The sequence below is a fragment of the Lagenorhynchus albirostris genome, chromosome 11 (genome assembly GCF_949774975.1).
Source record: "Lagenorhynchus albirostris chromosome 11, mLagAlb1.1, whole genome shotgun sequence".
Classification (NCBI taxonomy): domain Eukaryota; kingdom Metazoa; phylum Chordata; class Mammalia; order Artiodactyla; family Delphinidae; genus Lagenorhynchus; species Lagenorhynchus albirostris.
The window spans coordinates 81,933,729-81,958,256 of record NC_083105.1 but is presented as its reverse complement, the minus strand read 5'-3'; the positions used below and the strand labels follow the sequence as shown (position 1 = coordinate 81,958,256).

Here is a 24,528-nt window from a genome sequence, read left to right as displayed (position 1 = left end):
ATCATTATCATAGACAATATTTTTAAACATGTGAGAATACCTAATTAAGAATTTGGAGTCTGATCTAATATGGAAGAAATGAATTTGAATATACTTCCTGATATACTATATCCTGAAGTAGAAATGAAAAAACCACAAATTTTGACTCCTTTCTTTTTCATGTTTTGCTCACAGTCTGGCAGAAAATCTTGTTGATTCTACCTTAAAACATATGCAGAATTCAACCACTTCTCACCACCTCCCTGATACCAACTACCCTGCAAGCCACCATTATTGCAAACATCCCCCAACTGTCTCCTGGAGTCTCCCTGATTCTACCCTTGCCCACATGTAATTCAGCAGTCAGAGTGATATGGTTATAATGTAGGTCAAATCACATCAGCCCTCTGCTCCAAAACCCTCAATGGCTTCCCATTTCTTTCAGAGTAAAAGCCCAAGTCCTTATGATGCCCTCCAATGACCTGTGTTTGGCCTTCCATTAGCTCCCTCACCTCAGCCTGCTCTCCTTGCCCACTTGATCACACCACTCCAGTTTCACTGCCCATCTTGCTATTCCTGGAGCACATCAGGCACACTCACCTCCAGGGTTTTGCCCTGGTTGGCCCCTCTGCCCGGCAGTCTCTTCCCCTGAATATCCAAATGGCTAACTCCTACAGTGCCTTCAAATCTTAGCTCAAATGTCATCTTCTTGGCTATAATCAAAAAGACAGATAATAAGTTTTTGGTAAGGATGTGGAGAAATTGGAACCCTGACATATTACTGATGATAATGTAAAATGATACAGCCACTTAGGAAAATGGTTCCCCCCAAAGTTAACATAGAGTTACCGTATGACATAGTAATTTCACTTCTGGGTTATATCCAAAAGAATTGAAAACATACGTCCACACAAAAACCTGTATATGAATGTTCATAGCAGCATTTGAGAACAGCTAAAAAGTGGAAACAACTCAAATAGTCATCAACTGATGAACAGATAAACAAAACGTGGTATATGCATACAATGGAGTATTATTCAACCACAAAAACAAAGGAAATACTGATACATGTTACAACATAGATGACCCTTAAAAATTATGCTAAGTGGGAGAAGCCAGAAGCAAAATGTCACCTACTGTACGATTCCATTTATATGAAATGTCTGGAATAGGGAAATCCATAGAGACAAGGTAGATGAATGGCTGGGGGTGGGCAATGACTACTAATGGGTACAGGACTTTTCTACAGTGAAGAAATATTTTGGAATTTGATAGTGGTGATGGTTGCATAACCTTGTGCATACACCAAAATCCACTGAATTGTACACTTTAAAATGGTGAATTTTATGCTCTATGAATTATACCTCAATTTTTTAAAATGTCATCCTCTGAATGAGACTTGTGACCTATGAGACCTATGACAGTCTTGTTTAAAATTGCAGTCCTCCCATCCCATCCCCATTCCATCCCTCACCATTGCTCTTCTCTGTTCTATTTTTTTGCCATGACTTCTAACATAATATAGAATTTATTCATTTATTAGGTTTAATGTTTATCTGTCTCTTTCCATTGAAATGTAACTTCCACAAGAGCAGAGGCTAAACTGGGACTTCATAGACACCACATTATCTATACATGTAATATCAGAAAATACGTCCATTTGAACGTGGGGATACTAGCATTATAATCACTAAGAAAAATTTCCTGAGAATGATTACTTTGCTCTGAATGTTGAAAGGCTGAAGAGGAGTAAGCTATATCGTGGGTGAGAGAGTAAAGGTTAAAAGGGGTAGGAAATCATGAGGGAGGAGAAGGGCTGGATCTCTGGGAGGCTTGCACCAAATAAAGGATTAAAAGGAAAAGAGGAAAACATGTTCCATGTATGGCAAGTGGGTTTCCCGGTTATGCTGACTAAAGTCATTCATATAGACCCTGTAACTAAGCTAGGCTAGAGAGGAGAGAGCAGACTGAACAAATGTAGTAAGATGTCCAGTACTTACTGGGTCCCAAGGAAGCAAAATTAAATTCATTGGCTGGTGAAATTTAGCCTAAGGTTATACTGCTCATCTTAGTTTGGGACTGAATGAGACAGTATCTTCAAATTAAGGGTCCCCGGGTCTATGGCCAAGCAGAACTGGGGAAAGGTAGAAATTGTCCACAGGACAATTAGTTTGCAATGGGGGATGGAGTGTGTGAGGCCTGTTAGTTACCTAGGAGATTAGCTTCAATTTTGGCATAACTTCATGAAGGGTGAAACCATTTAAGTTTTAATACCTGCATCCTTTTCATGCGACACACAGCCCCTCAGAACTGGATTGTAAGCTCTGTAAGAGGAAGGAACAATGCCATGTTAAGCCCTGTATATTTAGCATCTAGTAGATTACTTACAAGATAGCAAGTGCTCAATAAATGTTTAGTAATGAATCAAGGAATTAACATTTGTTGTGTCAAGTATAGCTTCCACCAGTGCTGAAGCTTTCACGTACCACCTGTCATGTTGCCGCTCTCTGGCGTCATCTCCACCACTGATCGCTACTTCCAGGAGCCATGCTGATGCAAAGGTGGTTGACATAGTCTTGGAATGGCCAATGGCCCGCTCTTCACCCAGCCTGTCTGTGAGGCACAGTTACTGAGCTGCTCCAGGGACTACAAACTTTTCTGCTTCCTCCACTGTCTACTCCCCACACTGAATCCCCTTCAGGAAGCCAAAGCAAGTCTAAAGTCCAATAATTTTTTCTGATACTCAGGGCCACTCTGCACCAGAGAGTAGGGCTGGACCTCCCTTTTTCTTTCTTTCTGGGCATGAAGCCCACACTGCCTGTCTCAATCTGCCTGTGTTCCCTTTAGCTTCTGGCTGGGGAATTTGCCACACGCCCAAAATTCCGATTTGGTCCCATGACTTCTTTTCACTCGGAAGAGTTTTTTTGTTTTTTTGTTTTTGTTTTTGTTTTTTTTTGCGGTTCACGGGCCTCTCACTGTTGTGGCCTCTCCCATTGCGGAGCACAGGCTCCAGATGCGCAGGCTCAGCGGCCATGGCTCACGGGCCCGGCCGCTCGACGGCATGTGGGATCTTCCCAGACCGGGGCACGAACCCATGTCCCCTGCATCGGCAGGCGGACTCTCAACCACTGTGCCACCAGGGAAGCCCTGGAAGAGCTTTTGCTACGGGTGATTGATAGAAGAGCAAAGCAAATGGTTGCATAGTCTTATTTAATAGTAGAGGTTTAACAGTTGGGAGGTTTTTGTCTGCAATAGTGTACCTAAATAATATTGGCTTAAAGAATAAGGACATTTATTACCTCATGTGATGAAATATCTGCCGCTAGAGTGGTTAATTAAGCTCATTGATGTAAGTGTTTTGAGTCACCTTATCTTATATTTTCTTGGCTTTCGCCTTACGATCTCAAGATGGCTACTTCAAATATCTGCCCGTGATACAATGTGCAACAGAAGAAAACAACAGAGGAAAAAATCTTTCTGAGAAACTCCCAGTGGACTTCGTCTTGGGAAACACTTGGCCAGACCAGATCACAGGCCCCAACAAACCAATTACTGGTCCTGATCTGCCACCCTCCCCCCTCCCTTTTTCTTCTGAGCACAGAAAACACTTACCCTGCCCAGCTGTCACCAGTGAATTTCTTCAACAGAAATCCAGTATACACAACAGGTTAACAGTTACCTCTGGGTAGAGGGATTGCAAGTGATTTTTCTTCTTCAGAAAATTTTATGCAATGAGAATGCATTACCTTTTTTAAAAAGCTTTCATTTTAAAATAATTTCAAACTTATAGAAAATTTGCTAGAATGCATAATACCCATATATCCTTTACCCAGAATCACCAATATTTAACATTCTGCCACCATTTGCTTTCTTAATTTCTCTTTCTCTATATATTTTCGGAACCATTTGAAAGTCTGCATATATCATTTTTTTTTTACTCTATAATATTTGAATGTATATACCCTAAGAACAAAAATGTTCTCTTTCAGAACTGTTTTTTTTATAACAGTATGGTTAAAAAATTTAGGAAACTTAACATTGACACATTACTTTAATCTACTACCCATATTCTTATCTTGTCAACTGTCCTTTATAGAAATTCTTTTCCAGGAAGGATCTAGTCCAGGATCAGATATTACTTGTCTTATTTGTTCATCTGGACAGCTTTCTCAATTTTCTTTGTTTTCATGCCACTGACATTTTTTAAGAGTAGGCCAATTATTTTACATCATGTCCTCAGTTTGTGTTTGTTTGATGTTTCCTCATGGTTAGATTCAGTTTATGCATTTTAGGCCAGAATGTTATCTAAGTGGTGTTGCGTCCTTCTCAGAGCATCATATCTGGAGGCATATAAAGTTCATCAATTGGTTAAGATGTTGTCTGGTTTCCCCACTGATGCAAGAAGTTTTTCATATTTTAATAACGGGAAACTGAATTTAATAAAAAATTATATGTCATGCTCTCATTTGTACAAACAGCACTCATCACACCCCAACAAGAGTTACTGAATTTGAGACATAGACTGGAACTTTAAAGCATCACGTTGCAGGGAAGAAACTGAGGTTCGAAGAGGTAAAGTAACTTGCCCAATGTTCGTATCTAAGGCCAGAGTATACTCTGTCTCTGATCTGCCACCACCACCCACCCCCGCCCGCCCATTATACCTGTGAAGCAAAGCACAACAAAGGCTTTCCCTGCCCATCGGTCACCCAAGAACCCTTTTCTTCGAAAGGAGAAATCTGCTGCCTCCCCTCCTTGCCACTCTGTATTATAATTCTCCCAGGTCTCCCATCCAGACTCCAGAGCTGTTCACGTTAAAACACTATCCATGTCCAAACTGGAAATGGCTAACCTGTTTTATCATTTAAATGGGTTACCTTACTCCCTGGCTATCTCCACAAACTCACCTCTCACTGCTGGATGCTTACAGCTTGGAGCCAGCAAAAGAATGAGATAAAGAGGCTACACCCCGGCATGCGGGATGCACTCCACAGAGGTGCCTTTGTATAATTTGTGAGCCGAAGAGTAATGATTTTTATTTTTTTCCCCTGGCTAGAATCGGAGTCAACTGGGCTATTTTGAAATCTACCAAAGGCAGACCATCCAAGAACCTATAATTGTAGAGAGGGACTGTCTTTTCTGGCAGTGGTGTCTGTGTGTGCAGGTTGTAAAAGGCAGTACGGGCCCAGCAGTAGATTCAGTGCCAGGAGGGCTGACGTTTGGACCCAGCGCTATCATTATACTAATATAGTTCCTGTGCTGCCACGTTGTTTCACCATAGCAAGCACTGGTCTTTCTGTGCCTCCGCTTTTCCTGTTGGTGATGAGAAGAGCCATTCTTACATATTTATACAAGTATAAATATTTATACAGGTATTTGTGAAGGCAAATAGAGCAGAGTGAATGAAACAAATCTTAGTGGTTCTTCTACTTACTGGTTGTTATGGGACTGTTATGGGCTGAATCGTGTGCTCCCTCCCCAGTTCATGTGCCAAAGTCCTAACCATACCTCAGAATGTGAGGGGATTTGGAGACAGGATCTTTAAAGAGGTCATTAAGTTAAAATGAGATCGTTAGGGTGGACCCTAATCCCAAAGACCACGTGAAGACACAGAAGACAGCCATCTACAAGGCAAAAAGAGAGCCTTCAGAAGAAACCGATCCTGCCAATACCTTCATCTTAGACTTCTAGCCTCCAAAATTGTGAGAAAGTAAATTCCTGCTGCCCAAGGCACCCAGAAACCTTGTTATGGCAGCCCTAGCAAACTAATACAGGGGCCTTAGGAAAGTTACATAACCTTTCTAGGCCAGATAAACTACATAATTTGTGGCGTCCAGTGCAAAATGAAAATGTAGGGCCCGTCGTTAAAAAATTATTAAGTGTTTCAAGATGGCAACAATGGAGCATTAAACCAAGCTCAGGGCCCCTCTAAGTGCCAGGGAACATACTTCCCACCCACGAAGCCGGTTCTGATTCTAGATGTCAGTTTCCCTGTCTGGAAAGCAGTGATCATAATTGCACTTACTTTTAGGTTTGCTGAGAAGATTAGATCAGATTCTAGGACTAAGCTCTCAGAGAACATGAAGGGGTGACCAAGAAAGGTGTTCAAAGTTTCACATTAAATGTCTTGCCTGGGTTGAGCCCCAGGATCACAAGAATGGTTTGTTTTCTTTATTTATGGCCAATGAGCCATTAGTTAGGGGGAGGGGAGAGTGTGTATGTGTGTGTCGAGGAGGGAAAGTTGGGGGGGAGGGGACAGGGACGTCTCAGAGCTGAGAGACGCTGCTGGGGTGAACCGTGTGGCTTATTTAATAATTTGCTTATTTATGGGCTTAGGGTCTCTGATGCAGGGCATGAAATTTCTTTCTCCCCCTCCTTCTCTCTTCCCTGCTCCTGAGGAAGTATGCTCCCCTGAGAGTGGCATATGGACCCCTGGAGCTTCCGTGTTGCTGCCTGACTTTCTGACAAAAGTGTTATTATTTCCACACATGTGACTCTTTTATTCTACAAATAAATAAAGCTTTAGAAGGCAACTGAACACAACCCTGATGTCTAAAATAGGACAAGACAAATACAGCTGATCCTTGTACATTTAATCCTCATTAGCAGGTAAAGAAAGGGGATTTTGAGTGGCATTTGGGAAGGAGGAAATATTTTCTTTGACATATGTATTACCTTCCGAAAGCCAGTGGTTTGAATGGATTAAAGTAAAATGCCCAACTAATAATTTTTCAAACAATAATATCATATGGAAATAATCTTTGGTACAAGACATAAAGTTCTTAATCTTCTGAAAGATTTCAACAGATTTTAATTTTTGGTAACACAATCTTTCCTAAGGCAGGGTTGAATCTAGGCTCCAACACTTTTCTTCTTAACCTTATGCTGGAATCACTGATTCATGATACCCACTGATTGCCCTTTTGATAGGAGAGTTTAGACTCTTGTAAATGAATCCTAAAAGAAAGCAGCACCTGTCCTTGGACCAGTGGTCACTCTCACAAATGTATTCGATAAAAACAAATTGGGGTTGACTGAGAGAAGGTTTTGTTTTTAGCGAAACAAGAATATGGTAGTAAGATATGTCCTGACTTGGTTCGCATTATAATTAGAATAAATCTAAACTCCTTTAAGACCCTAAAAGATCTCGCTGCTGCTGTGAGAGGCGGTAGAAAGATAAAACAATATTCAAGCTCCTTTTCCTTTGGCTTTTATTCATTGTCCCCATAATCATAGGCTCTTCATTCTAGTTGCTTAGTGAAGGAATGAGGTAGAACAGGGTCATGTCATTAATATAATTCTATTTAATTGATATGTAATGATCATTACACGTTGAAAACAAATACATTCTGAAATTCCCCCAGCGTGTGGCAAAATATACCACCAAGACAAACAGAGGCTGGCCCAAAGTGATGTGTGAAAGGAGCTTGATGTAGAGACAATCTTGACCAGCAGACCACGTCTTCAGAACTTTTACCTCATTTCAGAATAAAAACACTTCACTTTGTCCCATTTATTTCAGGGAAGGTAAAATGCTCTCTCATTTATCACCTCACTTGAAATCACGGTATTAGGCTCCTTCAAGGGGTGAGGAGTTAAAGAGTGTTCAGGTTACTTCAGGTGATGGAGGTTTAGTGTGAGTACCTGGGGAATGAAGGAAATGCAGGGAATCACTGGACCCCCAAGCCTGCACGTGGTTGAGGATTTAACAGGAACTACGTGTCCATCATGCTTGTAACTCAGCTTTTCTCTCAGCACAGACTCTGAGGCCAAAGTGCGTTGAGTCATGCTACTTTCTACCATGTGACCTTGGGTAAGTTACTTAAACTCTCTGTGGCTTAGTTTCCACATCTGTGGAATGGAAACAGGTCTCACAGGGCTGAAGTTAATATATGTAAAGCATTTAAAATAGAACAAGGCACACAGACGTTGGTATGTCCTATTAGCATCATTTTTATTATTGCTGTTATATTTTTAATTACTTCTGCAGCTACTGTCCACGACCCTCATGGTGTCTACTACTCCAGAGTTCTGATGACTACCTTTTCTATGTGCGACTCTCTCGCCACCTTTGTTACACGTGACTCTCAGCGTCCATCCCTTTCTGCTTTATGTTTTACTTGAGTGACTGACTTTCTTCTGATCTCATTTTCTATACCTCATGCTTCTACCTACTCGTGCTTCAAGAAACTCGTGTTTCTTGCCTTCCTTCTGTATGCCCCTTTGCGTTTTTCTGCTCTGCTCTGTCGTCTGTTTTCTATGTGTCTCACATTCAGTGTCTTGAGAGAGGATTTGATAGGGCCACTTACGGAAAATTCAGTATGGAGCTCTGCTCAAGTGTCCTTATGCTTGTTTGCCCCAGGCTGCTGCCAAGTGTATACTGGACTGTTTTGATTCAGGAGGGCATCCATGGTCCAATCTGTACTGTTCAAGGTGGCAAGGGTCTCAGGATATTAACTGAGAATCCTGTGTGTAGGGAACCGTATTAGACTCTGCCAGAAGGAGGGTAGCAACACCCAGGGTGTCATGGCTCCACCCCAACGCACTCTTTCTTTAGCATTATTGCCATCCCATTTATAGATGAAAAACCGAAACTCAAAACGGTAAAGTGATCCTAGGTCTTATAACTTGGAATACGTGAAGTGCTTTATTTAATTTTACCAAAGAAGAGGTGGTATTTCTTCCTTTTATTCAAGAATGGGTGATGATCTTTTTCAGAAATGGCATCTTGCAATGTAAAAGGTACTTTTTCTATGGCTATTACATTATATCTAATTCAGAATTCAAACAATGTAGGGTCAAATGGGAATTATCTAAGGTAACACAAGAGGGAAGTGATTTAAAGCATTTAAAAGACAGACATACAAAAGTGATAGCTGTGACACTTTCTCTTTGCTTCCTTAATACCTTGGCTAGTTTAACAAACCACAGTACCAATTATCTGGCAATTCAGATCCTACACAATCAGCATTCATCAGTGGAAAAGCTCGTCTGGAGATAGAATCTGGAAGAACAAGGGAAAGCAGCAGAGAAACACATTCTTTATAGAATTTGGGTGATAAGATGCTCTAGCCTGAAGATTAGTTTATCAGTAACTTGTTTCAACTTGTAAGAAAGTTCCTTTAATGAAAACATTTATTTAAGCCAGTTGTCCCATCCTCGTCTTACATCTGTTTTAGCTAAAAGTTATTCCTCTTGGTCATTGTAGACAGAGGTTTCTGGAGTGAAGTCTGACATGCCATTTTAAAATGTAAATTCTAGTTAAGTAGAAGAATTCTAGTTAAGGATTAGGAGAGACTGAATAAAGCAACAGTAAATTAATGATTGTCCAGGTGAAAAGGTGAGTGAGTAGGAATTAATGGATCCGTTGGAGGCCTGGGAGCTGTAGGTGGCACGGGTCCAGAGAATGGGGTGCACCACAATGTCAACCTGTATACATGGTAGTGTATCCTGGTAGTGTAACCTGGTGTAACCTGCTAGTGTAACCTGCTAGTGTAACCTGGTAGTGAGCCATGATATATTATTTGAAAAGTGAGCCTTATTTAATATTGTGGCAGGTGAAAATCAAGGTGGGAATTACTGGTTATGAGTAATGCTCTGTTGTTGATTGAGCACGTTCGCACGACCTCTAAAAGAGGTCTGTGCACAGTGCGTGTTGGTAGGAAGAAATGGCAGTGACCTGTCACCTCAGGAGAGGCCTGACAGCCTGCATAAATGCTCCGCCTGCTTGGGAAGAATGCTATGCAGACCATCTGCATGGAATGGAAAATAAGAACTGCTGCTATGTGTTGAAAGGGCTCTCTATCCTCCTGACCTCTCTCAGAGTACAGCAATCAGATGCACTTTTAAGAAACGGAATTAACTGCATTTGTAAAGGGAATGAATTGTTTAAAGGAATTTAATTTGTTTGAGTCATTAATTGAACATTAATCAAACACCATGAAAAGAGATAGTTTCTATTTTTAGCTGTAAAATTTCCTTTTATAAATAGAATAATAAAATGGGGAAGTTGAATGTAACTAGGTGTTTGGATTTCTCTGGCAGGTAACCAGAGAATACAGCACAACCTGGGTTGCAAGGAAAGAGTGATTAAAATAAGACTGCTTGGAACGAGATATTGGGCCTACTTCTAACCTGTTTCCATGGGCAGGCAGGGACTGGGGTGAAGGATTGGGTTCATAAATGATGTCAGTGGTGATAGCTGAGTAGTGGCTCAGTATTCGGCTAAAGGATATTAAAATGGTATCTGGGTTATCACCCATGCCATGCTTAGAATCAGACAGAATAAGCAGCAATTTCCTCTAGAAGGAATTCTAAAGCTAAGCTTCTTTCATTTGAACTTGGGTTCATGATTTATACCATGTGTTCAACCGGCCCTGTGTTTGTTGATGTCACTGGGATGAGAACAACCTGAGGCACCCAGATCCTTTAAGATCGTGCTGGTGGAGTTCTTCCTGAATTTCTAAAGGCACAGCCTATACAGCAGGTTAGAAGTCTTAAGCAAAAGGCAGCATTCATTCATTCATTCATTCATTCAGTGAATTTTTATCGAATGTCCATAGGGCAACGCATGGTTCTAAATTCCATAAAGAATGTAAAGATGAAACAAATTGGCATCCTGCCCTCAAGGACCGTAAGGGACTTACAGTCAGTGAGAGCCATAAGCCATATATTAAAAATAATAGTACAATTGTTTTCTGTCATAAGAAAAAGGAAAATATGTTTACTGATGACTCATTATGTGTCAGGCAATGTGCTCTGTTACCTTGCATATGACATCAGATCATCGAAACAACCCTGGGTGGTAGATTTTAGTAGAAATGGGCAAAAATCTTCCTTAACTGAGGAAACATTATCAGAGAATATGGGTGCAAAGTCATTCATTTGTGGAGTGTGCAAGTATGAAGCAGAGTGGACGAGAATTCAGAAACGTAGGTTGAGGGCCGGGATATAAGGATCTTTGGACGCCAGAGGGGAGTTTGGTCTTTGTCCCTCAGTAAAGGGGAGACGGTCAAGTGTTTTGAACGTAGTCAAGAGTGATTACGACTGTGCTTTGGAGAGCTGCAGCTGGAGGCCTATGAAGACCAGTCAGCAAAGGATATAACCTTGATGAGAGGGGTGAGCCTCTCCTGGTATCTGCATCTAACCAAACAATGTAAAGGATGTATCCTTGCCCTTGCACAGGCTTGAGGGTGGGAGGAACAAAAAAAAGCCAGCTCTCTGTTACTCCAGAGCACGGAGCTGAAAGAGAGTAGATTGTGAACAATCAGTGCTTTGGATAGATAAAGAAAAGATGGCTTGTGGTCAAAGAGACCTTGGTTTCCATCCCAGTTCTGGGTGTTCCGTAGCAATTTACTTATGTAACCGTGCTGAGCCTTTAATTCCTTATGTTAAAATGGGGCTAATGATACCTTACAGGATGGTTGTGAGGATTAAATGAGACACGAGACAGAGTTCTTTGAGGGACTAGTCAGAAAAGCAGGATATGGGTTCCCAGGAGAAAGAATTTCAGTGGTGGGATGTTCTCCCAGCTCGTGTGCCCCAGATAAATTCAGCCAGGGGTCAGAAGGGTACTTGTCAGGACCGCTGTAGGTCGTTACATCAGATGACCTTTAGGGTCCATTTCAAGTTCTACTGTTGTTATTCTCTGCAGGTTTTTTCCTGCTTTCATGCTGTCCTCTTCCCTACCTCTACCCCATAGTGATATTATCTGGCAAAACTCATAGGTACTACAGGTCAGGCTGATCATAGGAATAACTAGGCAGAAAATAGGGATCTAGACCTTCAGAGTTACTCAGTGTTGAAACCACAGGAGTTGTAAATGGACTTTTCCATTAAATCAGCTAAGATCCAGGTTAGTGGGTAGACTCTGGTTACCTGCTCATCAGGCATCCTAATTTGCTTCCCGCAATGTCCTGATTCTTTGGGGCTTCCCCAAGATACCCAGAGACCACTGGTTTCAATCTATTCATTGAAGTGTTAGATCTGTTTGTAAAATGAAGCATTACGGTGAAGCCTAAATGTAGAACATATAAGAGCTGTAACTCTGATTAAGGGGAAGGGGAAGAAGAGAGGGGAGAAGGAGGCTGAAATCTGACCCATTGGTTCCTTCCTCACCTACTCTGGAACCCCTGGTCTGAACACTACTGCCCCAGCCTTGGCCTGTTTTCAGTTTTCCTCCTGAGTCTTTTGTTTTCTGGACTTGGATGGCAGCTCTCATCACTCCAGCTGCAGAGGGGATGGGAGGCAACTTCCTGTTATTCTATCCTGCCATCCTTTTGGGGGTGGGACATTCCCTCCCCCATCTCCTGCTGCTGGTTGTAGAATGTGAACCCTGGCAGGCTTCCTATGACTGGGGCTGGAAGAATGACTGGTAGCCACCCGGCCACTGTTGGAAGGCATTTGGGAGAGCAAGGCAGGCAACAGGCACGACAGACAAGTGGGTCCCTGACTGAGGGAGAAGGAGGGGTGAGTGGCTAAGAGGCAGGTTAAGTGGTTGGTGCAGAAAATACCTGAGGGGGTTAAGGGTTGTTGCATAAATGGTGGGAGGGCAGGAAGACAGAAGGACTGTGGGCAAAGCATTGAGAGAGAGAGAGAGAGAGAGAGGGAGAGAGAGAGAGAGAGAGAGAGAGAGAGAGAGGAGAGAGAGAGAGAGAGAGAGAGAGAGAGAGAGAGAGAGAGAGAGAGAGAGAGAGAGAGGAGATAGTTAAGTAGTTATGGTTTCTGGCTATGAGATCGTTTGGGGTTTGGGTACATTTAAGGAATGGAGGGTGGTTAGAGATGATCTGCTGATCTATTTTCCATCCTATATTTTTATTGAGTGTTTTCCTTGAATTGAGTGTAAGGAATACAAAGAGGTATTAGGCATGCAGCATCCTCTTCAGAGTTTGAGAAGACAGGAAATGTATATAACTAGACATATATAACCATATGTTTACACATCTGTACAATATCAATAAGGCTTACAATAACCTTTGATCTGAGTCTTATCAGCCCCATTTTATAAAGGAGGTGATTAGGTTTCTGATGGATGTTTTAATGACTTGGTCAAAGTTACACAGCAAGTGAGTTGCAGAACTGGACAATGGACCACTTTTTCTGTCCTCTGTAGGGCACAGCAAGGACAAGGACGTTAGGCTTTGAGAGAAGGGCGGGACTTAACACACAGAAGAAGGGGGTCAAAAGGAACAAACTTCCAGTTATAAAATAAGTAAGTCATAGGGATGTAATGTACAACATGGTGACTATAGTTAATAATACTGTATTACGTCTTTGAAAGTTGCTAAGAGAGTAGATCTTAAAAGTTCTCAAAAACAAAACAAAACGAAAAACCCCACAGAGCTCTCACACACAGAAGAGAGTGGGGATTCCAGGTAGGCGAGAAGGTGAGATGAAAGTAGACCAGTTTGTAGTGGAATGTTTCCCAGGACTGAAGTGGGAGATAAGGTGGGAAAGGTACATAGAGGCCAGATCGGGGAGAGTTTTAAATGGCCAGCTAAGAATTGCAGGGAAAGGGCAGCCTGATTTAGAGGAAGATGTTGATAGCAAAACCAAACTGTTTTAGCAAATTCATTTGGATGTCTTGCACAGAAAGACTTAGTGCAGGGGAAAAAATGGATTCAGAAATACGTTAGGAGCTTGGAATAGTGTAGGCTTGACAAACAGCACGATGGTAATAGTATAGAAGTTGGTCTGTGAGAGCACTGGCCTGGGTCTGTGGATTATTTTTAGCATTACAGTGTTTGAGTGTAGATTGTGGGCCATCCCTACTCTAAAGAGAAGGAATAGCTTCGGAATCGAATGAACTTTGGTTTCAACGGCAGTTCTGGGCGTTCTGGAGCAATTTACTTATGTAACCTGGCTGAGCCTTTGATTCCTTTATGTTAAAATGGGGCTAATGACGCTCACCTTACAGGATGGTTATGGGGATTAAATGAGACACAGTGGTGGACTCTGTACATCCCTTCTACAATCTTTGGCAGAACGGTGAAATGTATGACATGTTGTCATCCATCAAAAAACAAACAATAAAAACCAACAGAAAGTCAATGATTAGTTCATTGTAATTCCAGAAGATGATGCATAATATATCTATATCTCATATAAAGAGGGCCACTTTTCACCATTCAGCCCTGCCTTGGAAGGCAAATTGAAAGACCCATTTCTTGAGAATCCTTCTGTTCTGTTAGCCAGGGGTATTACACTGCCTGATACACGCCAGTGTTAAACGTTAGTTAATTCTTAATTGATAGCTCAGCCACTGCAATTGGTTTCATTCAACAGTAATTATTCTCATGTGGCTTGTTGAACTCAATTGTGAGATTCCCCCCCTTTTCAGTTATGCATGAAAACAGCAGACTTAGGGTCTTTAGAAAGGTAAATAGTTATTTTTCTTCGGAGGTTCAATTTTATTTGCCTGGAAGCTCGCGTGCTGTGATTTTCGTTGCTAAAAGCAAAAGCAACCACACGGTCGATAACGCCCCTAGTTAACGATCCAGAGGATTCCCCTCCATATCTTCCCGAGGTGCTTTTGAAGTTCTAAATTTCCCTTCTAAGGGAACGCCCAGCAGTCCCAAGATAAAAGGGTAGCAGAGCGAGCTGGCGGTTTCTTTTATTTGCCTGACTTCAAGCTAGCCATTTTCTGCTCCACGCGCCGCCGGACTCGGACTTGCCCGTGACACAGAGGCGATTGTTTTTCCTTCAAAAGGGGGCTTGGGTGGGTTAGTTTCGTTTCTGACCTGGGAGATGGTAAATGCACCAAGAGAAGTTTAAAACAGGACCCGCAAGGATCTGCCCCGTACCATTATTCTCCTTCCCTTAGAGAGAGCAGGAAAGGCAGCATTTTTTTTCCATCAACACCCACTTCCAGCCCTCGCCGGGCTCTGCGAGGAATGTGTAAAATTAGTGGGCTCCTCTGAGTGACAGTCCGCGGGCCCAATCAGCGCGAGGCGGGGCGCGCCGACGCCCCCCCCCCGCGCACTCTCTTTGGCTCATTCCTGCGGCGGGGAGGGGAGAGGGCGCGAGGGAGGGGAGGTACCTGGGACTGGGAGTGATGTCAGCTCCCAGCTCGGTGCCTGCCCGGATTCCTGACATGGTGTAGGGCCGAGAGGGTGGGGAAGGCGGGAGCGGGGCGGGAGAGGACTCGGGGTAGCCAGCCTGTGGCGGGGCCAGAGTGCCGGCGCTTTGAACTCCGGGCGAAGGTGAACCAGAACTTTTGCAAGTCGTGCCGGCGGCTCTCTTCGCTCAGGCAGGTAAGGGAGTTCGGCTCCTCTCTGGGACCGGAGGGCAGTGGCACCGTTGTGTGGTTGCAGCTGCCCCTACTCGCCGCTCGATTTCCTTTTCCAGCTCCCTCCTGTTTCCCGTTGGGAACGGGCACTTTTTTGGGGGTGGGGTAAGGGCTTAACTCCTGGGGCTCCCAACTAGCTTATGTGTGAAGAATACCTCCAGGATAGGACCTGTAAGATCTTGTCTGGGTACTTAAACCCTCCACACCCCAGTCTCCTAGCAATACTTGAGACCCCCAATCAGAGACGTGGTGTGTGTGTGTGTGTGTGTGTGTGTGTGTGTGTGTAGGGGGGGGTGTTATTTTAAAATGTCACAAAAAGTTTATGGAATATCGACTCAAAAATTATGCTCTTGGAGAGAGAACAAAAGTTTTGTATTTTTTTTAGCTCGCCTGTGGCCATGTTGATTTAAATGAAAGTCTGTCATCGTTATTCTTATATATTCTTATATAGGAACATAAAAAATCCTTTTATACAGTCCAGTCAGGATGTGAGAAATTCACATGGGGTGTATTAATTATGAGCTTGTGGGAAAACCGGTCTCTTGGGGCACATTTCAACGCCAGCTCTCTTTCACTCATATTTTAACGGAGAATTCCTTTGGTTGCCAACTTTGTGTTCTGGAGGGTTTAGGAAGGCTGCTGAGAATCTTCAGATTTGTTTTCTTTGGCTGTTTGAGAGAAGGATGAGGGCTGGTAGTTGTTTTCATGGATCTTTTTTAGAGGAGCGAGTTTTAACAGGGAAATGTGGCAGAAGGCGCGGCATACAAACTCTTAATTAGAGGAACATGAATTTTTCAACATGTGGGACCAAAACAAATCCTTCCTTTCAATAAGAAGTGCAGAGAGCAATAGAAGAAGAACTTGATTTAGTGCCCCAGTTTGGTATTTAGGGGAAGCAATTGCAAGTCAGGAGCAAAATGGTATTTTGATAAGTGGACGTATAGAATTCTGATTTTGTGTTTATTTCCTGTTTCAAATCCTTTCTGTTTCTTGTTTAGCGATTTTGTGTGCCTGGGTCACTAACTGGGTAGGATTAACTTTCTGGGGAAAAAATTATGGAGTCATAAGCTTACTCAGAACCCTCCCTTCTCAGTGCTGAAGGCTCTTTCTTTTGGAGAAGGAAAGTGTTGGGACTGAGACTTCTGAGTCAAGTTTCCCTTTTCTTTCACCAGAGTGCTTCAGCAGTGAGGATCCTTCTCTTGCCAGGTCGGGAGGAAACGGGCGTGGACTTCTTTGTGAGTCAAAAGCTGCATCCCAGGTGCCTGTATGTAAGGGCATTTCCGGGAGAGGAGGAAAGAAAGAAGCCACATCACTGCATCTAATAAACCCAAGTCGGGAAGTGTGGCGATAAAGGACTTCGTCGATGGGGTTCTCCCTCTTTCTAGCCTGATGACATTTAGGTGTCAGGGCAAAAAAAGAAGTGTTTTGTTTGCTGTTGTTTATAAAACACCTGGATCTGTATTGCTCTTGAAAAATTTAATTAGCACAGTGTGGATTAAGAGTAGGCTTTTTGCAAAGGCAAGGCATGCCTCACCGGAAAGGCCAGAACATTTTAATTTTGGTTTGTGTTTTGGACTAAGAAACAGAAGTTGCCTAATGTCACTGAAATAATGGTGACCAAGTCTTTTCTGTTTATGTTCTGTAGGAAGTACATAGAACATACGATATTTTCCAATGTACTTTTTCAGCAGGAAAGAGCAGGAGGTGAGGTGGAACTCCTGTGGGCTGGTGTGAGCTCACTGGAGCCTCGGCTGATGGAGTGTTAAGGCTGCTGTTGGTGATACCGAAAGACAGAGCTGCAAAAATCAGTCAAGTGTATCTTTAGGATGTTATCCTGATGTGCCAAGTTCGGATTTATACTTCTTTCCAAGAAGCGAGTCCTGGCTTAGGGACTTGAATATATCAAAGCTTTGAATTGCGTTCACAGTTTGTGGAGTAACAGTCATTTTACATACTTAGTTTTAACCAGTATTTCTCTTTCTCCATCTGTGTGTAGGAGGCAGATGTGGTATCGTAAAACATGGTGCTTTTAAAGGACAAAGCTTGAAAGACGTTTGAGTTATTGAGAAAGGTAGGATCAGGTTTTGGTTAAATTATTTGACCAGCAACTATCATAGCTACTTTAAAAAAAAAAATGATAATCTGGCCTTTGTGGGCAGATGTTGACTTGAAATTCAGGGCACACTGTTGTTGCAGATCAATAGTGCCTAATGTCAAGGGCATTGTGGACATTTTTTGGAAACAAGTTCAGTGAGAGAGAGTTCATTAACTGTGTATGTGTCTTTTTGTCACTCACTGTGCCAGCATGAGATAAATCAGAACAAGGTCATTATTTTCCCCTTAGTTACTGACTAGCTGACTTCTTTTTTTTTTTTTTTAAGATTTTTTTTTTTTTTTTACATCTTTATTGGGGTATAATTGCTTTACAATTAGCTGACTTCTTTTTAAAACCTGTTGTTCATATTCATGAAATATTTGTATTTTTATAGTTAATTTAGATTATGTTGGTAATTTGTTAAATTAACTTTTTGAGGTTTTCAGCTCCCATTTTTAAAAATATGTATATCCCAAGTAGCACATTTTTCCAACTGTTAAAGAAGACTTCATTCATCATTCTGCCTTTTATTACATGTTTCTGACCTGATTGGAATTACCTGTTCAAAACAATGAATGAATGAGTGAATGAAATGTATGAATATCTATTCACATTTGGGTCTGTGTCTTGATTCTTTATTAAAGAAACATTCCTTCAAGGCGAAAACATAGGCAAGAGACAGTGCACAATAATGACTTCTTTATTCCCAGAGATTTCCCTAGAAAGTCAAATTAAAATTAAATTTTTTTCAAATTAAAAAAATTTTTTTCAAATTAAAAAAATCCCAGTTGAGCAGCCAACTGTGAAATCTTTCAGGGAGCCATGATTTTATTATTGTTTTCTAACCGTGGTGGAACAGATGGGTTTAAGTGTGAGAGTCAAAGCTGTTAAGGTTAGTGACACTGGGTGTTGTTTGGGGACAAAGGGAACAAAGTGTCCTCTGGCCAGCATTTCCCTTCACCTAAAGGTTGATAATTTCACAATTAAATCAGTCATCAAACTGACCCCAAATCGACACTATCCAAAAACCACTCTGGGCTTGTGCGGTTCTTTGCATCTGTAGTGTGTTATGTCCTTTGTTTCTCAAATTCATAGCAGTGCACGTCAGAACCATTTTCCTAGCCAAAAGCCTACAGCTTTTGTCACATATATCACCACCATAAAGACCGATGCTTTATTAAATGGAGCTAATGGATTAAAAAACCGAAACTGAACTAACCCACCCTAGAAAATACAAAGACTCTTCTATTTCTTTTACACTCTTTATTTTAAATATAGTAATTATTGATGCCAGTTTGGCATTGGTTGATAATGTTTCAAAAAGCCAAGTGGTGAGGGTTTCTTTCCCTTCAATACTTTTTCCCACTTTTAAGGATCTAAAACACCAAACAACTGGATTTTAGATGGAAAAGTGGGCCCTGCCAGGAGTTTTAAGTTTGCACACTTGTTAGGCGGTTTTTGAAGGAGAGGAGGGTTTGAGTGAAACCTCTACCAGCCTGTGCTCCTTGAAGAGCGTCTATTTCTGAAATGTGGGTTTGGACTCTGAGTGATCCAGGTGGGTGTGTTGTCTCAGTTTGTTACTGCACTTCGGTTGCGTGTCTCCCTAGAACTTGGTGTGACTCACATTTTGACTGGCCCACATTCACATCCTTGTTTTTGTTGGCAAATGTAATGAGTTCAGAATAGAAAGATCGTGGAGTGGTTTCTGTGTAGAGGTGCACCTAAAAATGCCCATGACTGAAGGAATTGTACAAACTCAGACTGCATTGACTATCAGTCATTCTGGTAGAGGCTCATGCCTCAAATGTGGACCGTGGAGGAAGAAGATCAAGTACCATAACTTTTGGGGCTGGCCACAGATTTTATGGACACCCTTTGAACTCCAGAGTAAGGCTAGGTATTTTCACCTCTCCTTTAGCTTAGAGAAATTAAGCATTTGTCAAAAAAAAGCAGATGCAAGTTCAAGGGAGCAGGTATGCTGATTCCTCGTGTTGTGTGTTGGTTAACAAAGGAAAACTTAATTTTACCTGGTGAGAGAGAGACTAAAGATGCTGTTTTCAGTGGCAAGTCCATTCATAAGTAAGTGGCCAAATTCTTTAGGCAAGCAAGGTAGTTCTTGGGAAGAAGTAGGTGGGCCCATCGGAAACGGTTTTACCTCTTCCATGCTATGAATGTAACTATGAACCATACCATTGAATATGGCTGTGTCATCTTGTATTTCCTGTGAGCCTAGGATATAGCTCACAGAAGTCCTTTTGCTGGCTTTCTTTCACCCTTCTCTCCATATATAGTACTTTTCACAAATACCATCTCGCCATCACAGAACTGTATGAGGTTTTTATGAGGAACGTTTATTGAACTTACTGTATTTGAAAGAAAATGCAAACAGGCTAAAACTCTATGGTCTCCTTCACTTGGTAGTGTGGCTGCAGTTGCATAAATAATATCCCTGCAACCATTGTCTCTTTCTAAAGATAATGCTTCTCATAACAACACATGGTCGAGGATTTTATTTTGCTTGAATTGGAATTTGAACTCGCTCTACTTTTTCTTATGAACGATGGAAGAGTCAAATGAGCCTGTAGCTTCTCATCTAACGTAACTCTGGCAAGTGAGTGAGCTGGAGGAAGGGAAACAGTGACGACTCAGGGGAAACACTGATTGAACCTGTGAGTCTGCCAGGACGGTTTGTGTGAAGTCACCTGGGTCTTGGTGTTTTTCCTCTGGATCAGCTGTTTGGATGCTTCTGTAAAATTGTCACATTATTCCAGCCTCCACCCCCATCAGTGGGTGACTTTGCACAGCCAAGGGGGCTTTTAAGCACAGATTTAAGGTTCTTCTGTTGCCTTCTTCTCAGGGTACCTTGATTCTCTAGGGTGACTTACATTCTACATTACCCTGTGGAGCAGACACAGACAGATGCCCAGTCATATCCATCCTGCCCACTTTTTCTCTACAGCTGAACCATTTTATTTTATTATTTTTATTTTTTAATTTTTTTTAACATCTTTATTGGAGTATAATTGCTTTACAGTGGTGTGTTAGTTTCTGCTTTATAACAAGGTGAGTCGGTTATACATATACATGTGTCCCCATATCTCTTCCCTCTTGCGTCTCCCTCCTTCCCACCCCTCTAGGTGGTCACAAAGCACCGAGCTGATCTCCCTGTGCTATGTGGCTGCTTCCCACTAGCTATCTATTTTACGTTTGGTAGTGTATATATGTCCACGCCACTGTCTCACTTTGTCCCAGCTTACCCTTTCACCATGATAGTTAAAAAAAAAAAAAAAAAAAAAAAGGTTGATTTCCCAGAATCCCTCGCAGCTGGGTGGTATCTAGGCGACATAGTCCTGGCCAGTGAGATGCAAGTAACTGGCAGGGGCTCTCCCACACACTCTTATAAGGGAACGGCCTCTGTGAGCTCGCCGGTGAGGCTGTTTTTCTTTGTACTTCTTTCTCCCAGGAGCAGGGATGCTGTTTTTTAAGCGGAGAAGCCATCTTGTGACCAAAGACGAGAAGCTTGAGGGGTAAGCAGGTTGGGAATCTGATGGCCTTCTGGAACGGCTGTACCAGACCTGGTCTGCCCACCTCTTGATTTATTTTGAGAAAAATAAATCTCCATTTGGTTCAGCCACAGAAGTTGGGTCTGTTACTTGAAGCCAAATGTGATCCTGACAGTTTAAATTTTAAAGACGTCATAGTTCATCTTTTCTCTCAGAATTCAAAGGCAGCAATCCTGGATGACAGAACAAGGGTTCGGACTTTGGAGCCCTGCAGACCCTCAAGTTGAATCTTGGCTTGGCTCTTCGTTACAGTCTAATCTTGGCAAGAAATTTAACTTCTTCGGGTCTCAGTTTTCCTCTCCGTAAGATGTGGTACTGATGTTTGCCTCGTAGAATTTTTGTCAGTATTAGAAATTATTAATAGAAATAATAATGACAAATTTGGTACATAGATTTTCAACAAATGGTGGCAGCTATTACCGAAGGAGAATGTGAGGAGCCTTAAGAAGGGGAGGCAAGTCATTCGACTTCTAGTAGCTTCTCAGTAAACATAGATTGAATGGCTGAATGGTAGATTAGCTTTATGGCTGCAACCACTTGCCTCTATGTACTTAACATTCATTCCAAAACAACACCCGTCTCTTATCCTCAGTCCCACCTGCCTACACCAGAATACTTGGAGCTTTTCTGTTCTCCAACTTTGGTTGAAAAAGCAAAGGGTATTCTTATGACAGTTGTAGTACCTGTAAGCGTAGAGATGAAGGGGGTGGGCCCCCGAGTCAGACAAATGTATTATAGAGTAGACTCTCCTGTCCTTATGAGCTGTGTGATTTTGTCTTCTGTGAAATGGGAATAACTGGGCGGGTAATGAGGATTACCTGCAATATATGTGAAGCATCAGCAGCTGTTGTCCTGGTACACAGTGAACACTGGATCGATGACGGATATATTTACTATTTCATTGAACATTTGTTAAGCAATTCTTGGCCTTGGTACAAGGTCCTCTTGGAGATATAAGGACGAATAAAACACGGTCTTTATCCTTAAGAATATGCATATACAGGAGATGGGGGCAGAAATGGGGTGACCCTCCTTACACATAACAATAGTAAAAAACAGATTTGGAAAACTATTTAGCTGTTAAGAAATTGGGGAAAAATATACTGACTTAAACAGATGTCTGTGATATGTATTTTAAGACAAAAAGCCACCAAGCATACATGTATAAGTTACATTTGTCAATGCAGGAGAAAAATTGCTAAATGGGGTGGTTTGTGGAGGATGGGATGACGACGGCAGGGAAGTTGAGGGACCTTTAATTTTTTTTATAGCATATTAATGTTTATTTTACAACACTCATGCATTACTCTTGAAATATAAAAAGTATTAAAGTTTAAAAAATCAATTTGTTGGGCCTCTTGAAGGTAGGTGGTGGAAGATTGTGCTGTGAGAGAGCACATTGAGCTATGAACTTGAGCAAAGGGTTGGGTCTAGTGGGATCCCACTAGAGGCGGTAGGATTTGAATGGGCCTTGAAGGATGAGTAGGACTTTTTGAGGAGGCAGTGGGGGGGAATGAGCATGCTTGGATTTGGAGCAAAGTGTAGAATTTAATTAGATTAGTGTCAGAGAAAGATAAGATGGAAAGATCACTATTGTTAAGAGAGGTAAGATATACGATAGCCAGATCTCAGAGGGTTTAAAAAGAGTGACATAATGCTTTAAAATGAGATTTTTTTAGTGTGTAAGTTAGGGAGGGATCTGAGAACTATTACTTTATAAAAATGACTCTTGGAATAGTATGTTAAATGTTAGGAGGGTTATTAGGAGGGGCAAGGGGAGGGGGGAGGGATAGAACAACCTGAAGAAAGGCACACAGCAAAAGTTAAATTTTAATGAGAAATATGGTGAATTAAGATTTGATCATCTGGAGTTTGAGATTCCATCATGACCCACAATAACCTACCTTCATTTTCTCATTGTGTAAACTCGTAAAATCATAGAACCTGTCTCACTGGGTTTTTAGGAGAATAACCACCACCACAATAATAATAGCTAATGCTTACATAGCACTTGGTATGTACCAAGCACTGTTCTAAGTGTCATACATATTTTAACTTAGATTTAATCCCTACGTCAGCCCTGTTCTTATTCGAGATGAGAAATCTGAGACACAGAGAGGCTAAGTGAATTTCCCAAGGCCACACAATTGTGTGTGTTGGACTGAGGATTTACTTATTTATCTATTTATTTATTTTATAAATTTATTTATTTTTGGCTGTGTTGGGTCTTCACTGCTGCGCGCAGGATTTCTCTAGATGTGTCGAGCGGGGGCTACTCTTCGTTGCGGTGCACGGGCTTCTCATTGTGGTGGCTTCTCTTGTTGTGGAGCACGGGCTCTAGGCACGTGGGCTTCAGTAGTTGTGGCGTGTGGGCTCAGTAGTTGTGGCTCACGGGCTTAGTTGCTCCGCGGCACGTGGGATCTTCACAGGCCACATCCCCTGCATTGACAGGCAGATTCTTAACCACTGCGCCACCAGGGAAGTCACAGGACTCAGGATTTAAATGCAGATAGGTACAGTCTCCAGGGTCAGTATCCTCAACCACTTGTACGTGGCATGTGAAAAGCTATTAAGAATTGTTAGTTGATTTTATTCACATGAGGATTTAAGCAAGAATTTAGAAATTCAGGTTTGGAGTTTAGTCCCTCGAGTGATGGACCATCTCCACAGGGCTGCTACCTAAAGAGCGAGAGTAGGTGAACTCGCCAAAGAAGAGGATGCAGAATAAAAAAAGAAACAAGGACACAACCTTCAGGGAACTCTTGACGTTTGGACATGGTCAGGCCAAAGAAAAGTTATTGAAGGTGACAGAGCAGGAATGCCCAGAGCGGTGGAGGTTGATGGTGGCAAGGGAACGAAGCACACCCTACACAAGTGGACCGTCCACGCCATCCAGTGCCGCAGACCCATTACAAGGACGGGTCTGAGAAACGGCCCCTGGTCCAGCCGTCTGGCCATCCGTGAGCTGGGAGAGCAGCTTCAGCACAGTAGACGTGGAATCCAGAATGCAGAAGATTGAGAAGTACGTGGGAGGTGATGAACCTCAGGCTGTCCCGTTAGCCCAGCCTTTCAAGGAGTTGAGCAAGGAGGTAACGTGCTCTGACAGCGTGGGTTTGAGGAAGGTCCAGGCAGAGAGGGTGATATGAAAGCAGCAAACAAGAGGTGAGAAGGAGCGGGATAGATTGAAATTAGGCGGAGAGTGCGGGTTAGCTTTGAAATCTGTCAGAGTGCTCCTTCAGATGGAATGGAAGAAAGGATGGGGAAATTGGGGACAAAATGTGATTGGAAGAGATAAGAGCTGAGTGAGTTCACCCCAGGGAGTCTGCATTTTTTTTTTTTTTTTCTTCAGTCTAATAGGAGTCGGTGGGAGGAAATTCATAGACAAGTAACTCAGGCTCCTGAGAGCCTGGCTCTCCAGGATTATTGGGACAGAGGAAACATTTGAAAGAATGACAGAAGTCTCTCATCTAAACAATGCAAACTGACACATTTGCCAGGATGTGTCTGCAGGCAAGAGATTAATTTATTGAAGTGGAAAGTAGTGGCACAGAAAAGAAGAGGAGAATGAAATGAGACAAAGGAAAACTTGACTGTATTTGAAGGAG

General features: G+C 42.2%; 1 protein-coding gene and 1 long non-coding RNA gene across 10 annotated transcripts in view; both read left to right on the top strand.

The window, feature by feature from the left end:
- Nucleotides 1-3,015: 3,015 nt before the first annotated feature.
- On the top strand, nt 3,016-6,075 carry LOC132529753 (uncharacterized). The gene is made up of 3 exons (XR_009543562.1): nt 3,016-3,147; nt 4,458-4,551; nt 5,036-6,075. It is a non-coding gene; the product is annotated as an uncharacterized LOC132529753 (long non-coding RNA).
- A 9,028-nt stretch (nt 6,076-15,103) lies between these two features.
- Nucleotides 15,104-24,528, top strand: part of PPFIBP1 (PPFIA binding protein 1) — a 177,906-nt gene continuing 168,481 nt past the window's right edge. For 8 of the 9 annotated variants that reach the window (XM_060166673.1, XM_060166672.1, XM_060166671.1 and 5 more), the window contains exon 1: nt 15,104-15,230. The gene's annotated coding sequence lies outside the window, so the exon portion shown is untranslated. Of the gene's footprint in view, nt 15,231-20,867; nt 20,888-24,528 lie in introns of those variants that run through there. The other variant, XM_060166666.1, reaches the window with a different exon arrangement.